This window comes from Loxodonta africana, chromosome 23 (genome assembly GCF_030014295.1).
Source record: "Loxodonta africana isolate mLoxAfr1 chromosome 23, mLoxAfr1.hap2, whole genome shotgun sequence".
NCBI lineage: Eukaryota > Metazoa > Chordata > Mammalia > Proboscidea > Elephantidae > Loxodonta > Loxodonta africana.
In genome coordinates this window covers 67457628-67475352 of record NC_087364.1, presented here as the reverse complement: position 1 = coordinate 67475352, position 17725 = coordinate 67457628, and the positions used below count along the sequence as shown (strand labels likewise).

General features: G+C 40.3%; 1 protein-coding gene across 4 annotated transcripts in view; it reads right to left on the bottom strand.

Annotated features, from left to right (window-relative positions):
• Positions 1–14154, bottom strand: part of RNF13 (ring finger protein 13) — a 125806-nt gene extending 111652 nt beyond the window's left edge. The window contains exons 1-2 of one of the 4 annotated variants that reach the window (XM_023555427.2): positions 14012–14117; positions 8989–9074 (exon numbers count right to left, since the gene is read on the bottom strand). The gene's annotated coding sequence lies outside the window, so the exon portion shown is untranslated. Of the gene's footprint in view, positions 1–8988; positions 9075–14011 lie in introns of all 4 variants that reach the window. The other 3 variants (XM_064275587.1, XM_023555426.2, XM_003416158.4) reach the window with 3 other exon arrangements.
• Between the last annotated feature and the right edge of the window lie 3571 nt (positions 14155–17725).

Below are 17725 nucleotides of genomic sequence, written 5' to 3'. Positions count from 1 at the left end.
CCCAAAAGTCCATCAACTAATGAATGGATAAAACAAAATGTGCTGTATCAATACAAAGGAATGCGATGCAGCCATAAAAAAGGAACGCAGTTCTGGTACGTGCTACATCCGATAAACGGATTAAGTTCAAAAAACATTTATGCTGAGAGAGGGGCCAGACACAAAAGGTCCCGTATTATGATTCCATTTATACGAAACATCCAGAAAAGACAATCCATAGAGACAGAAAGCAGACTTGGGATTGCCAGGGCCCAGCGGAGGAGCTAACGGCGAGTAACTGCTTACTACGTATGGGGTCTCCTTGGGGGGTGGCTGAACAACATTGTGAATGTACTAAACATCACTGAGCTAGTCACTTCAAAATGGTTAATTTTATGTATGTGAATTTCATGTTAATAAAAAAAATTTTAAGCGATTAACGGTTATAATACATGTTGAAAAACGTGCCAATTACAAGCAAGAGTTCTTCTTTTCCGAGGGTCAAATGTGTAAAGTACAAGTACGCTTTAGGCAAATAAAATGCTCTTCAACATTGAAGATCAACACATGTTTTCTATCTCTAAGTAATGCAGAAGTTCAGCTCCTACTCTTCTCTCTCTCTGGACCTGTATTCCCAGATATTTACTTATCACTGGTTCCTCTGTGGGATTGTCCCCCTGGAAATTCACTACCTCCATAAAGTTTAACTGGATATCTCAGTCATTAGAAACTGAACATGAACTACACTCACAGTCAATCAATTAAACTTCAACAAATTCCTAGCCTTAGAAATGAAACGAAATCAAATTCTTGTAGCTGACCAAAATCCTCCTCATCTCAAAGAGCAGAATACCCTCAAACTTCAGTTGTCTTCAGTTTTCATTAATGTGGCTAAGAACATTTAAATGTTTTAAGGTCCTAATAGTTCCTTATTACTGATATCCTAAAACCACAAAATTAACACTGTTCCTCAGGCTTTATTTCAGATGTCAAAAGACTGATTTCTTGAAGTAGTAACATACCATGAAAACAACAGAAATATCTTCCTTGTGATCACTTTCTTTTAAGAGGAATGTAAAGGTAGGTATAAAAATGCTTGATCATGTTACTCCCTGCATAAAATTCCTTAACAGATTGCAAAAGCCTTCAGAATAAAATTTAAGACTAAACTGTGGGTTTTCTGGGAAGACGATAGCACAAGCAGATCTAAGACCCTGACCTTCGTCCAGAAGCACCGATGAAAGCAACCACAAACCTGTAACATCAACTCTGTAAGAACTATGAAAGGTATGCAGAGGAATGCAGCAACTAACTGCATGCTGAAACAAGAAAAGCGTGGCTTTTAAATGAAAAGAAAAAATTTTTTTTCTACCGACTCCACCTTCCGCCTTCCCCACAATGTGGCAACTGTGGCTGCAGCTGCTGCAGCAACAGAGCAGGGCCACGGCTCTCATTCTCAGAGAGGAAGCCAGCCTCTGGCTCCGGAATAAACGGGGCCGACCTTGCTGGCAGACTGTTCAGTGTGTCTGTTCTGATCTGTCCAGGAGCGGCCTGAAAGACTGAGGCCTTAGTCTGGCCTGAATCAGAGTTCACACATGGCAAGGGAAGGAGCAGAGAGCAAAGACAGAAGGCTATGACTGCCTGACAGTTTCTTGCAGAAATTAGTGCTTGTAAAAGCTCTATGTATACAGAGGAATTGAAAAAGCCACATGCATGCCCAGAACTAACACATTTTAATACTGTAATGTCCTGGTTTAAACAAACAAAAAAATTATAAGTCATATGTAGAAACTAGAAATTATGGCCCATTTAATTAAGACAAGAGGAGAGAAATTATCCCTACGGAAGCCTGGATAATGGACAGAATAGAAGACTTGAAAACAACAATAAAACATGCTCAAAGAACTAAAAGAAAACACAAGCATAACACTAAAGGAAATCAGGAAAATGATACTTGACTATCAACAAGGAGAAAGACACTATAAAAAGGAAACAAACAGAATTACTAGAGCTGAAAAACAATAAAATGAAAAATTCAATGGAAGGACTCAACAGCAGATGTGAGCTGGCAGAAAAAAGAATCAGTGAACTAGAAGATAAACCCATTAAAACTATTGAGTTTGAGAACAAAAAGAAAAAAGAATCAAGAAAACTGAGCAAAAGCTAATGGGATTATGCAATACCATCAAGAGAACCAACATACGCATTATGGGAAACCCAGAAGGAAAACAGAGAAAGGGAGACAAAGAATATCTGAAGAAATATTAGCAGGAAACTTTCCAAATTTGATGAAGGACATAAATGTACAAATTCAAGAAGCTCAACAAAACCCTAAATAAAAAAAAAAGATCCACACTGAGACACTTTATAATCAAACTCTCATAAACCAAAGATAAAAAGAAATCCCAAAAGCAGCAAGTGAGAAGTGAATTGTCACATGCAAGGGATCCTCAGTAAGATCAAATTCTGATTTCACTTCACAAACCTTGGAGGCCAAAAGACATTTAAAAAGCTGAAAGAAAAAAACTAGAAGCCAAGAATTCTGTATCTGGCAAAGCTGCCTTTCAGGAATGTGGGGGGGGGGGAGAAAATTAAGACATTCCCAGATGAACAAAAGCAGACTGAGTTTACGATAACTAGATCTGCCTTATAAGAAATGCTGAAGGGAGTTCTTCAGGTAGAACAGACCTGAAAGGACAGTAGGCAATAACTCGAGGTTGTATGTAGAAAATAAAGATCTCTGATAAAGGTAATAACCATAGGTAAATATATGGACATTTTATGGTATTTTTGGTTTGTAACTTTAGTAGTTATGTTCCACATGATTCCAAAAGACAAACATTTAAAAAGATTATAAATTTATGCAGAGTACATAATTAATGACAACAACTACATAAAGGAGCAGAAAGAAGGGGTATAATAGAGTTTTTATATATTATTGAAGTTAAGTTGGTATCAACTTAAAATGTTGCTGTAGTTGTTAGCTGCCATCAAGTCAGCTCCCCACCGATGTCAAGCCCACGCACAACAGGATTTGACCACTGTGATCCACAGGGTTTTCACTGGCTGATTTTTCTGAAGCAGATCACCAGGGCTTTCTTCCCAGTCTGTTAAGAAATAGGTTAAACAGGTTAAAATAGGTTCTTATAAATTCAAGATGTTAAATGTAATCCTCATGGAAACCACAAAGAAAATATCTAAAAAATACACACAAAGGGAAAAGAGAAGGGAATCGAAATGGTTCACTTCAAAAAAATCAACTGAACACAGTGATGGCAGTATTAAAGGAAATGCAGGACACAAAAGGTATAAAATCATACACACAAAAATAACAAAACGGAAGTTCTTCTTTTATTAATAATTACTTTCAAAGAAAATGTGTTAAGCTCTCTAACCAAAATAGAGCTTGGCTCTATTAATATAAGAGAAAATAGACTTCATGTGAAAACCTGTTATAAGAACATTATATAATGATAAAAGTGTCAATTCATCAAGAAGATATAACAATTATAAATACATGTGCACCTAATATCAGAGTCCCAAAATATATGAAGCAAGCACTGACAGAAATGAAGGGAGCAACAGAAAGTTCTTCTATAATAACAGTTGGAGGCTTCAAGGCTGTCCTTTCAATCATGGACAGAACACACAGAAAGAAAATCAATAAGAAAACAGAACTGTAACAACACCACAAGCCAACTAGACTTAACAGGCATATACAGAATACTCCACCAAACAACTGAACAATACACAAAATTCTACAGTGCATATGGATCATTCTTCAGGACAGGCCATATTCTAGGTCACAAAACAAGCCTCAATAAATTCTAAAAGACTAAAATCATATCAAGTGTCTTTAACCAAAATGGAATGAGACTAGAAATAACGGGATACCAGAAAATATACAAATATGTAGAAATTAAACAACACACTATTAAACAACAAATGGGTCAAGGGAGAAATCAGAAAATACTTAAGAGCTGAATGAAAATGAAAGCACAACATACCAAAATTTATGAGACGCAGAGAAGGCAGTGCTCAGAGAGAAATCCCTAGCAGCAAACACCCTCCTTAAAAAACCAACAAAGATCTCATATCAATAACCTAATTTTACAACCTTAGGACTGAGAAAAAGAAGAGCAAACTAAACCCAAAGCTACCAGAAAGAAAGAAATAAAAATCAGAGGAAATAAATGAAGTAGAAAATGCAAAAACAATAAAGATAATCAACAAAATCAGAAGTTGGTTCTTTGAAAAGGTCAATAAAATCAACAAACTTTCAACCAGACCGAAAAAGAAAAAAGAGAGAAATGAAAATATTAAAATCGGAAAGTGAGGACATTAATACCAACCCTTCAGAAATAAAAACGGTCCTGACAGAATATTACGAACTGTATGCCAACAAACATACCTTGCAGAGTAAAACAGTAATTTGCTTTTCAAGGCTGATCACCAGCCTTTTCTTCTGAGGTGCCTCTGGTTGGGCTCAAACCACCAACTTTTCGGTTAGTAATCAAGTGCTTAATCAGTTCCCCACACAGGTACTCTTACAAGACAAAATGCACAAATTCACAGAAACATATAAACTACCTAAACTGACTGACAAAGAAACACAAATTCACAAGTAAAAAGACTGAATCAGCACTAAAAAACTTCGACCCCCCAAAAAAGTTCCAGACCAGATGGCTTCACTGAGAAATTCTACCAAACATTTAGGGAAGAAATGACACCAATCGTTTTTAAACTCTTCCCAAAAACGGAAGAAGAAGGAACACTTCCTAATTCACTCCATGAGGCTAGTATCATTCTGATACCTAAGCCAGACAGACACTACAAGAAGGAAAAATACAGACCAATACCCCTTAAAAATATAGACGTAAAAATCCTCAATAAAATACTAGTAAACCGAATCCAACAGCGTATTAAAACAATTATCATCATCACCAACTGGGATTTATTCCAGGAACGCAGCACGATTCAACATTAGAAAATCAATCAGTGTAATACACCACATTAACAAAGCAAAGGAAAAGAACCACACCATCATCTCAATCAGTACAGAAGATATGGGATAATCCAACAGCCCTTCATAATAAAAACACTCAAAAAAAACCAGGAATAGAAGGCAAATTCCTCAAACTGATAAAGGGCATTTATGAAAAACCCACAGCTAACATCATACTCAATGGAAAAAAACTGACAGCTTTCCCTCAGGAATGGTCAGGAACGAGACAAGGATGCCCACTCTTACCACTGCTATTCAGTATTGCACTAGAAGTCCTACCCACAGCAATTAGGCAAGAAAAAGAAACAAAAGGCATTCAAATCAGGAGGAAGAAGTAAAACTATCTCTGTTCGCAGATAACATGATCCTATACATAGAAAATCCAAAAAAAAAAATCCACAAGAAAGCTACTAGAGCTAATAAATGCATTCAGAAAAGCTTCAGGTTACAGAGTCAACACACAAAAATCAGTTCAGTTTCCATACACCTGCAATGAGCAACCTGAAATAAAATTAAGAAAACAATTCCATTTACAGCAACATCTAAAAAAATAACTAGAAATAAATTTAACCAAGGAAGTGAAAGACTTGTACACTGAAGACTATTAAGACATTACTGAAAGATATTAAAGGCCTAAATAAACAGAAAGAATTTCATGTTCATGAATGGGAAGACTCAATATTGTTAAGATGTCAATAACATGTCAAAGCAATCTCTAGATTCACCGCAATTCTTATCAAAATCCCAACAGCCTTCTTTGCAGAAATGGAAAAGCCAACCCTGAAACTTATATGGAGGTACAAGGACCCCTGAATAGCCAAAGCAATTATGAAAAAGAAGAAGTAGGAGGACTCACATTTTCCAATTTCAACCCATACTATAAAATTACAGTAATCAAAGCAGTCTTGTACTGGTAAAAGGATAGATACATAGACGAATGGAAGAAAATTGAGAATCCAGAAATAAACCCTCCCATCTATGGTCAAGGGTGCGAAGTCCATTCACTGGGGAAAGAATAGGGTCTTCCGCCCTGACAGGTAACACAACAGACAGTCCCTGAGGGAGCAGAAGAAAAATGGGGTACAGAACTCAAATTCTAGTAAAATGACCAGACTTAACAGTCTGACTGAGACTGGAAGAATCCCAGAATACTTGGCCCCCAGACTCCCTGTTAACCCAGAAATAGAACTACTCCCAAAGCCAACTCTTCAGACAAAGATTAGACTGGACTATAAGACATAAAATGCTACTCAAGGAGAGTGTGCTTCTTAGTTCAAGTAGGTACACGCAACTAAATGGGCAGCTTCTGCCCGGAGATGAGATGAGAAGGGAAAAAGAGATAGGGGCTGGTTGAACGGACATGGGAAACCTGGGGTAGAAAGGGGAGTGTGCTGTCACGTTATAGGAATAGCAACTAGGGTCACATAAAAATGTGTGTATAAATTTTTGTATGAGAAACTAACTTGAGCTATAAACTTTCACTTAAGGTACAATTAAAAAAAAGAAAGAAAACTAGTTAAGAATAGTGTCTTCAATAAATGGTGCTGGGACAACTGGGTCTCCACATGCAAAATAATGAAGTTAGGCCCATATAACTCATACCATATATGAAAGTGAACTCCAAATAGATTAATGACCCAAATAAATGTAAAAACTAAAACCATGAAACTATTAGAACAAAAACACAGAGGTAATGCTTCAGGACTTAGCTTTCAACAATGGATTCTTAAATACGACACCAAAAACAAAAGTAACAAAAGACAAAAAATAGGTAACTAGGACTTCATCATAATTAAAATCGTCTACGCATCAAAGGACTTTATCAACAAAGTGAAGAGACAGCCTGAAGAATGAGAGACAATATTTGGGAACCATATATCTAGTAAGTATTTAATATCCAGAAAATTAACTCAACGACAAAAAGACAAACCACCCAATCAAAAAACTGAGCAAAGGATTTGAACAGACATTTCACCAAAGAAAATATACGAATGGCCTATAAGTGCATGAAAAGATGCTCAACTTCTTTAGTCATTAGGAAAATGTAAATCAAAACCACAAGATACCACTTCACTCCCACTACGATGTTTTTATCAGAAAAACAGAAAACAGCAAGTGTTGGCGAGGATGTGGAGAAACTAAAACCCTAATCCATTGCTCCTGGGACTGTACAATTATGTCTATGCCCTATGGAAAGCATTTCGATGGTTCCTCCAAGAGTTAAGCACAGAATTACCATACGATCCAGTGAGTCCACTCCTAGGTATATACCCCAGAGCCTTGAAAGTAGGGACTCAATGGGTAAACAAAATGGTATATACATACAATGGAATATCACTCAGTCACAGAGAAACGAAGTTCACGCTACGCCATGAACGATCTTTTGAAAACATTATGCAGAGTTAAATAAGTCAGGCACGAAAGGACAAATATTGCATGATCCCAGTTATATGAAATATCTGGAATAGGCAAATGCATAGAAACCAAAGTTTATTAGTGGTTACCAGGGGCAGGGAGGAAGGGTAAGTGGGGAGTTACTGTTTAAGTAAGGGGTAGAGATTCAGTTTAGGGTGAAGAAAATTCTGGTAACAGTGGCGATGGCTGAACAGCAGTAAACATAATGAATTCAATGATACACGTAAAAGTGGTTGAAATAGCAAATGTTTTGTTTTATATACATATATATCCCACCACAATAAAAAAAATTAAATAAAAAAAAAAACCTAAATCGTGACTTGTCACAGAGGTTCTTCAGAAACTGGTTCCTGCCTGTATTTCCAGCTTCGTCCCCTGCCATTCTTCCAGTCTTTCTTCTGCTACTGAACTCTCTCTTCTCCCAGCCTCTTACTGTTCTAAAGTTCAGGTCCAGCATTATCTTAGAAATCTTCCCCAAAAATTCTTTGAGGTACTGTGCCTCCACCGTGCCACCACAATGTAACAAAACTAATTTAAGATTGTTTATCACTCCCATTACTCTTTAAGCTCTTTTAAATTAGGGCCTTAAGTTAGGGACTATACTTTTTCGGACTCTGAATCCCTAGCATCTAGCACAATAAAAGGTAAGTGACTGTTGTATAAATAAAGATAAGAAAGAGTAAATAACTATTAAAACTGTTTATTAAGGTCTAAAACATTGTGGCTTGTTTTTCCTTTACACAATAGCAAAGGGTGGAAACTATATATTAGGCTATATTTTGCTCTTTTTTAAATTACAATGCAGTCTTAGCAAATAACAGCAGACAACATTAATTTGCACTAATGTCTGTTTTGCAGACATCTTTCTTTAAACGTCCAGTTGGCTAACTAGGAGTATACAATTAATCTGATTCTCATTCCACAGAAGCAAATCATTAGCTTTATTTTATCTATACTGGCAAGCATTACTGTCATAGGCATTTTATAAGAAGTCTTCAAAGTAGAATTTTTAACTGGAAAATTCCAACTACCTCATTTTACAGATGAGGAAATGAACCGAGAGGTCAAGTATTTATGCAAAGTCACCTAGCTAATTAGTAGGCATGTTGGGTAACACCCAGATTTCCTTAACGTAGACGCTTTCAGCTACAGTATAACCTGATTTCCATTTCAACCTCATAGGCAAACAAGGCAATGCCATGCCTTGTATCCTCTTTTTCCCCCACTAGCAATCTAGTGAGTACATGGGTCCTTGATACTTGCAGCATTTAGCTGATTCCTTTATCTTTAAGATCTGGTCCCTGCCTACCTTTCCAGCCTCAAGACAAGCTCTTTCTTCCCATCATAAACATCTAATGAACACCTACATTTTCTGAGGATTAAATACATCCATACACCCAAGTCATTCCACTGGGTGGCAGGAAATGGGGCGGGGGAGACACACATGAGTAAGAAAGCATATGCTTCAAAGTGCTCTACAAAATTAGTTACAACCTGACATAACACTTTTATTACTGCGTTTAAATGTTGTGATTTCATAAATACACAGCATAAGAAAAATCTAAAACCTTTCCATTATGAAAATGCACCTTATTTCTCCCAGATATGCTCCATGAAGGCAAGGATATTTCTCTCGCTGCTCCACTGGTATACTCTTGAGAGCCTAGAACAGTGCCTGAAATAGTAGGTACCTAATAAATATTTGTTGAACGGATGAACGTCATAAAAAAAATTTTTTTTAAACATAAGCAGTAGGTTCCAAGCAATGTTTCCAAAATGGTGGAACCTTTCCTTGAACTCATACTCAACCACAAAATTTTATATTTGCTCGGTCTTGCATTACACGAAACTGATAATAGTTCAGAGACAGGTAAATTATATTGTTTAACAGTTTAACTATACTGCTGTAACATGCTCTACCCAACTGCAACAAATCCTAGAAACTCTGCAAAGAAAGTAAGCCTACAGGCACTTCCTCTACTGGTTAGTCAGGAGCCCCTTTTCAAGTATACAGGATCTCCATGTTTTACTTTGTTTCTTACAATATAAGATCTGGGATCTCTGTGTTTGCACCCATTTGTGAAGAGGATGATAACAAAAACAATACCTTAATTACTATCTACCACGTAACAGGCACTTTTCATGTCTTAACTTTAATTTTTAAACAACTCTCAAAACTGGCATTATCATCATCATCATCATTTTACAGGCTGGGAAAACTGAAGTCAAGGGCCCAAGAGTCATCCCCAAAACGCCTATTCTTCCCATCACACCAGGAAGCCTCCTTCTATGGTTGAGGGCTCTTCTCTCACAATCTTGGCTGTTAAGTAGAGTATAATCCCTCCAGCTCCCCTCTTCTGAGTCGCCCCCCCATACATAACAAGTACCATGGCTCTCTGATTTTAAAGGTTTTCCCATTAATCAATTCCAGGTAACAAAAAAGGAATAACAAAAAAAAATTCGGGATGCTAAAACAATTCAACAAATGTTTATAAAAATCACAAAATCTTGCAGTTCTTACTGTGTGAATCCTTAGTCTCCAATTTACTGGTTCTCTTGCTGAAATAACAAGAGGAAGCCTTGCTAGGTTTCCAAAAATTTCCCTCCCAACTACCTTGCCTCCCTTTTTCTCAGAACACACACCGAAATACGCAACAGGGAAAAATAATGGGTGTACCTTTATCAAGTGAGAAAAGTGCATTTCTGAGGACCTTCAGGATTCACACGACCACTGTGAAACTCTGTCCCACAGGGGAATGAATGCTATAGGCCATTTCCTCAGAATGTGGACATTTAGTTGGTTCTCTTTTTATGGAATATACAAAGTTTCCCAGTTTCAATTTCATATTTCCAAATGTCTGAACAATTCTGCTCCAAAACTAAACTCCCTATCATTCTCTCTCCTTCTAAACCACATTCTACCAAAAGCTGTTCTTCATCATGATATCCTTACCTCCGTTAACAGCATCACCATCCTCCCAAAAAAGTATCTTAGGCCCATAGTCAATATCAGCTCTCAATGCCAATCTCAACATTTCTCCAATCTATACCTTCCACTACAATTCTACCATCATTACTTCTTGACTAAACTATTACAAACTCCATGCTACTCCTACCCCCAAGCTTCCGCTCCTCCATTGGACCCGTTTCCAGATTGATATTCACAAAGGGCTTTTCTAAACTAAAAACCATGTACAAAATCCTCAACCTGGCATTTAAGTATCTCCATAATCTGTATCCATCTATCTTTACCAAGCTGCTCTCTAAACATACCACCTTGGCCAATGTTCTCTGCTTTCTTACCTCTACACCTCTGCACAGGCAGCATCCTCTAAATGGAACTGCCTCTCTTCCCCCACCTTCCCACACTGCTAACAACCTTTCAGAAGGCCATATCCTCAGTGAAAGAAAAAAGGCTGCGGCCTATCAATTTACCCAACACATACTCTGTCTAATGCTTTACAAAGTACACTAACCCCTACAAAAACCCTGAGGAAGGAATTACAGATGAGAAAACCGAGGGTCCAAGGAGTTTGCCAAAGGTCACCCAAACAGCAAGGAGAGAATCCAAAACAGCCCCATAGCATTCTGTATTCTCCTATGAAACATGACACAAGAGGGACAAGCTTTATAATCGGGATGTCTGGGTTCAAATCCCAGCTCTTTCACTACCTACCTGTGTGTGACCTCAGCAACTTATGTAACCTTGGTGCCTTAGTGGCCTCATCTGTTAATAGGGAATAATAGTATTATCTACCACATCAATGGCTGTTGGGAGAATTACACGAGAGAATACAAAGTGCTTAGAACTGTATTTGGCTCATAGGGAACAATTATTGCTGTTGTTATTTATATGCTATAATATGTTAACTTCGACAACACAAATCATGTTCTCACTGTTTCCAAAACAATTTTTGTGTAATATAAAAGTTTAATATATTTTTGATGTATGTGTGATAAATATCTACTGAATACATGGATTTTTAAACGATAATTCACCATCATGATTTATTAAAAGGAATTCACTTTTCTATTAATTCTGCTTCCCCTTTTGAGAAGACTAACAAAGCTTACTTTCTTCCCTATTTTATGTCAAGTGAAACTATCATATGCAATACAATATGGTAGTAACGTGTCACATGGTTCAAAACATTAGCCTTCTACTAAGCATAACTAATTACGAAATTTTAAAATGTCCAAAATCATACTTTTTCTTTAAAAGCCAACCATTTTTAGACTTCAACACAAAATAAACACACCACGATATCTGACTAAGCAATATCATTTGAAACATCTTTATGGCAAGAACTATAAAACATAAACTGCCTTCTTACCCAACTGAATTCAAAGACGGAAGCCTACCACACCCTGGTCCTATCCCTGCTTTGCTAAAAACAGTGTCTGAAAAACTTCTGATAAATTCACCTTATTCTGGCAGGCCGAGAAATACCCAAGGGAGAGAAGTGAATGCTAGCAACAATTTAGGCCCCTCCAAAATGCTTGAGAGAAATGAACTTTAAATGAGGATAGATGAGAATTTACCCCAAACTCTTCGTATTAAACCTCTCAAACCAAGATTTTGTACACGATTTACTATTACATATGGTACATTCGGAAACCCTGGCGGCAGAGTGGTTAAGTGCTATAGCTGCTAACCAAAAGGCTGGCAGTTCGAATCCACCAGGCACTCCTTGGACACCCTATGGGGCAGTTCTACTCTGTCCTAGAGGTCACTATGAGTCGAGCCAATTCGACGGCAATGGGTTGTTTTTTTAGTTTGTTGTTTTTTTACGGTACATTAACAGGAGAACAGACACAAAGCTGTCTGTTCAAATAAAGGCAGAGGTGAAAAATACTTCAATAAAGCAGTTGTCATTCCTTACACAGAGAGAAATAACTGAGCTGCTATCCACGCATTTCAAAACAACTATGAGGTTTAACTATGGAACAGACATATTCTTGTTCATTTAATCCTCTCGAATCTACCCTTATTTACAGATGATGTCACACAATTCCCAAGCAGCAGAGCTGAGATCCTGAACTCCAGCTAACTCCCCAATTTGGGCTCCGGTATTTTGAAACATTCATTTTTGCCATAATTCATAACACATTTACATTAAGCCTGGTGGTGTAGTGGTTAAGAGCTACGGCTGCTCACCGAAAGGTCGACAGTTTAATCCCTGAGGCGCTCCTTGGAAACCCTATGGGGCAGTTCTACTCTGTCCTATAGGGTCGCTACGAGTCGGAATCAACTCTACGGCAGTGGGTTTGGTTTTTGGTTTTTATTTTCAATTAGAGCTTTAAGTTAGGCTTTAAGTTGCCTTCATACATACATTTCTTTGTAATTTTTTAAAAACTGAAACCAAAGCTTCACGAAATAATATTGTCTTACTCCACAGGATGCCCTCTGAACCTTGCTTGTTTGCTTTCCTCCCTTTTCTTTCATTTGCTTATGTCAACCACTGAATTGATTCCAAAATCCAGAGTCCCTACTGGCCCTACACTGCAGCACTGCGCTCGCTTATCTTGTTTAAAAGTTCTTTTTCACTCCTACCACGATTCAGTTTTGTCACTTTGAAATGAAGCTTTAAAAAAAAAAAAGTCCCTTCTCAAATCTCGAATGGATCTTTCTCTATTCTTTGGCGGCACACCCGCCTTACTTGTATTGTCTCAAAAACTGCAGATGTTCCCTTTGGAGAACAACACACCATTGTTGAAAGGAATGCAATGGGTGTTTACCCTTTCTGCTTACAAGCTGCACCACGGACGAATACCAACAGCCGCCCAGGTTTGGGGTAACAACAGTTAACCTGGGCAGCTGCCCACGGTGCTGAAATTCAGGGTGAAACTATAGTTTTGTTTTTTTTTTTTTTATTACAACTGGATTCAGATAAAATAGAGAGATTTCCCAAAAGCTGGCAGAGAACACTCAATGGCTGCCACCAAAGTTGTGTTTGTGCTCCGCGATACTCTCTCTTGGCTTCGGTGTCCGTCCACTCCCTCTCTGGGGCGGACAGGGACTTTTCATCAATGCGGGTCAACTCAATTAGCGTCTTGGCAGAGCGGCTGGCTTTTAATAGGACAGGGACGGGGTATCTGGCCCTAGTACGGTCACGTCCCAAAGTGCAATCGGAGCTTCGAGGGGGCAAAAAGAAAGTAAGTAGAGGTGACTGTCCTCTCCGCTCCCCGAAACAAACAAACAGCCCCGCAACCAAAGTCAAGCAATCCCGGCCGGGGATTTTCGGGGCGAGCGCTAGACGAAAAAAAAAAAAAAAAAAAAGGCTTCCAGGCACCGCCCCAAGCTCCTGCCGCCTCCGGAGCAGAGGACGGAAAGCCAAACCGACAACCAACAACTTTAAACACAAGGGACACGGGAAGGGGAGGTCTCGGTCCTCCAAGAGCCGGGCTTTTTCGTTTGCTTGTTTGTTTGTTTGTTTGTTTGTTTTTTCACTCCTCTTTTGCAAAAAGCCTGGTGGGGAGCGGCGCGGCCGTCGGCGGCGGGCAGACCCGGCGCTGGGGGGCCGGCCAGGGGGTGTGTTCTCCGAGCCAGGCCCCGCGGGGACGACCCGCCCCACCACCCCCGGCCTCCGTAGACCCTACAGGGGCTCTCACCTGGGAGCCCGGCACCCGGGACACGAACAGGCTGACCGACGCGTCGCAGCGGGAGATGCCACTACCGAGACTTCATGATTGAACACCCGCACCGACCCCACAGCCCGGAGTCGGAGCGCGGACGACAACACCGCGGCCGGACGGAAGTCCCGCCCCACGCGCCTCATTGGCCCGCGCCCGAAGGCGGAGAGATGCCATTGGGCCGCAGGGCTGCCTGTTAAGGCTGCTTCCGGTTCTCACGCCGGGTCTCGTCGCTCGCTCCAGCCCTGCTGGCAGGACTGCCCAGGTCGCCGAGTCGCGCTCTTGGCCTCGTGATCTGCCTTCCGTGGAAGGGCAGGGCAGGCGGGGCGGGCTTCCAGCGTGCTAGATCGGTGCTGAAAAAGCCGCACTTGGTGGGGAAGAGGGAGGCCGGCCGATGGGGCGGGCTGTGGGCGCTGCGGCCGACCGTGGCCCCAGGGGTGGAAGCTGTGGGGCCGGGAACAGGGGGGCCGAACGGCCAGCGCCAGGTTGTCACTCTGACTGTTGGAAGTAGCCCGAAATCCGACTGGCGGGGGCCCGGCTCTGCCGCCGAGGAGTCTCCTCCTTGCACCACACTCATCGGACTCGCTAAAGGGAAGAGGGCGAGGCCTCTGAACCGTGCCCAGGCTGAGATCGGGGTGGCTGGGACCGAGTCCAATGCCTTTGAGTCCTGGTCACGTTGTCAGAGGTGACAGTGGCCAAGGTCTGAACCCGAGTCCCGTCCCCCCGCTCCCCCCAACCCCCCTGCCCCGGGCCTGGCTCGGAGCCGCGTTGACGTCAGCACTCTGGGCCTGGCGCTTGCCACCCCCAGGACTCAGCAAAAGCCAAACAGTGATTCAGCCCCTAGGTCATCCTTTTAAAACCCTTGCCTCTTTTGAAGAACCAAAAAAATATCTTCCACTACTGCCCTTCTGATAAGCCTTCCCCCTCCTTGGTGCCCCAACCTTAAACCAAGCCACTTTAAAATTTAAATTACCTGGATTAGACATTTACACTGATTAACCCAGTTGCCAGCTCTTATTTTAAAGAGGCAATGTGGCTTGCTACAAAGTTGCAAAGAGTGGTTAACTAGGATGTCAGAAGACCTAGATTCTGGTCCTAGTTCTGCTTCAATATGATAGCAATGCTTTCTACGAGGTCTTTGGAGTCCCCAGGTAGTGCAGTTAACCCACTGAGTTGCTAAAAAAAAGACTGGAGGCTGGAGTCCCCCCAGAAGTGCCACTGAAGAAAGGCCTGGCAATGTGTTCTTGTTAGGTGCCATCCAGGTGGTTCTAAGTCATAAAGAAAAAAAAAAAACAGCAGGACAAAACACTGCCCGATCCTATACCATCCTCACAATCATGCTATTTTTGAACCCATTATTATACCATATCAATTCATCTCATTAAGGACCCTCCTCTTTTTTACTGAACCTCTACTTCACCAAGCATGATGTCCTTTTCCAGGGGCTGGTCCCTCCTGATAACATGTCCAAAGTACCTAAGGGAAGTCTCACCGTTCTCCCCTGTAAGGAGCATTCTGACTACTTCCAAGACAGTTCTTCCTTCTTCTGGCAGTCCGTGATATATTCAGTATTCTTTGCCAGCGTCACAATTCAAAGGTGTCATTTCTTCCGTCTTTCATATTCATTGTCCAGCTTTCACACCATGCATATAAAGTGGCTGAAAATACCATGGGTTGGGTCAAGCAGAGCTTAGTCCTCAAAGTGACATTTTTGCTTTTCAACACCTTAAAGAGGTCTTTTGCAGCAGATTTGCCCAAAGCAATATGTTGACTGATTTCATGACTGCTGCTTCCATGGGTGTTAATCATGGATGGACCCAAGTAAAACAAAATCCTTGACAACTTCAATCTTTTCTCCATGTATCATGATGTTATTTATCGGTCCAGTTATGAGGCTGAAATGGCTGAACTTTGACCAAGTCTTTTTGGTACAGTGACTCTGTGTCTTCCTTCCATTGTTCAATATTTTGCCTGTAGAACCCTTCAAAATTGCTACTCACAGCTTCATTTTTTTCTTCAGTTCTTTTAGCTTGAGAAATGCTGGGCATGTTCTTCCCTTTTGGTTTTCTAACACCAGGTCTTTACGCATGTCATTTTAACACTTTGTCTTCTTGAGCTGCCCTTTGAAATCTTCTGTTCAGCTCTTTTACTTCGTTATTTCTTCCTTTTACTTTAGCTACTCTGCATTTAAAGGCAAGTTTCAGAGTCTCGTCTGGCATCCATTTTGATCTTTTCTTTCTTTCCTATCTTTTTAATGACCTTTTCTTTCTTCATGAAGGATGTCCTTGATGTCGTTCAACAACTCATCTGGTTTTCTGTCATTAGTGTTCAATGAGTTAGATCTATTCTTGAGATGATCTCTAAATTCAGGTGGAATGTACTCAAGGTCGCAGACTTGTTTTGATTTTCTTCAGCTTCAGCTTGAACTTGCATATGAGCAACTGATGGTCTGTTCCACAGTCAGCCCCTGGCCTTGTTCTAACTGATGATATTGAGCTTTTCTATCATCTCTGTCCACAGATGTAGTCAATTTGATTCCTGTGTATCCCATCTGGTGAGGTCCGTGTGTATAGTCGCTGTTTATGTTGGTGAAAAAGGTATTTGCAATGAAGAAGTCGTTGGTCTTGCAAAATTCTATCATATGATCTCCAGCGTCTTTTCTATCACCAAGGCCAAAATATCTAACTACCAATCCTTCTATGTTTCCAGCTTTCGGCTTCCAATCACCAGTAATTATCAATGCATCTTGATTGTATGTTTGATCAATTTCAGACTGCAGAAGTTGGTAAAAAAAAAACTTCAATTTCTTCGTCTTTGGCCTCAGTGGTTGCTGCATAAACTTGAATAAAAGTCATAATAACCAGTCTTCCTTGGAGGTGTATGGATATTTTCCTGTCACTGACAGCATTGTACTTCATGACAGATCTTGAAATGTTCTTTTCGATGATGAATACGATCCCTTTCCTCTTCAATTTGTCATTCCTGGCATAATAGACCATATGATTGTCCAATTCAAAATGGCCAATACCAGTCCATTTCAGCTCCCTAATGCCTAAAATATCGAAGTATACGTGTTCCATTTCGTTTTTGACGACTTCCAGTTTTCCTAGATTCCTACTTCACACATTCCAAGTTTCAATTATTAATAGATGTTTTGCAGCTGTTTCTTCTTATTTTGAGTCATGCCACATCAGCAAATGAAGACCCCAAAAGCTTTACTCCATCTACATCATTAGGAACGACTCTACTTTGAGAAGGCAGCTAGCTCTTCCCTAGTAGTATTTTGAGTGCCTTCCAACCTGACAGCCTCAACTTCTACACTGTATCAGACAGTGTTCTTCTGCTGTCCAGTAAGTTTTCACCGGCTGGTATTTTTCAGACATACACCACTAGGTCTTTCTTCCTAATCTGTCTTAGTCTGGAAGCTCTGCTGAAACCTGTCCAACATGAGTGACCCTGCTGGTATTAGAAATACCAGTGACACAGCTTCCGGTATCACAACAACACACAAGCCACCATAGTACAACAAACAGACAGATAAGTGGCAATCTACTTTTGAAAAATCAGCCATTGAAAATGCTATGGAGCACAGTTCTAGTGTGACATATGTGGGGGTCACCATGAGTCGAAATCTACTTGATTTGGATTGGCAGTCGGTAATGAGGCCTTTACATACTTCAGGTTTTTCAACCT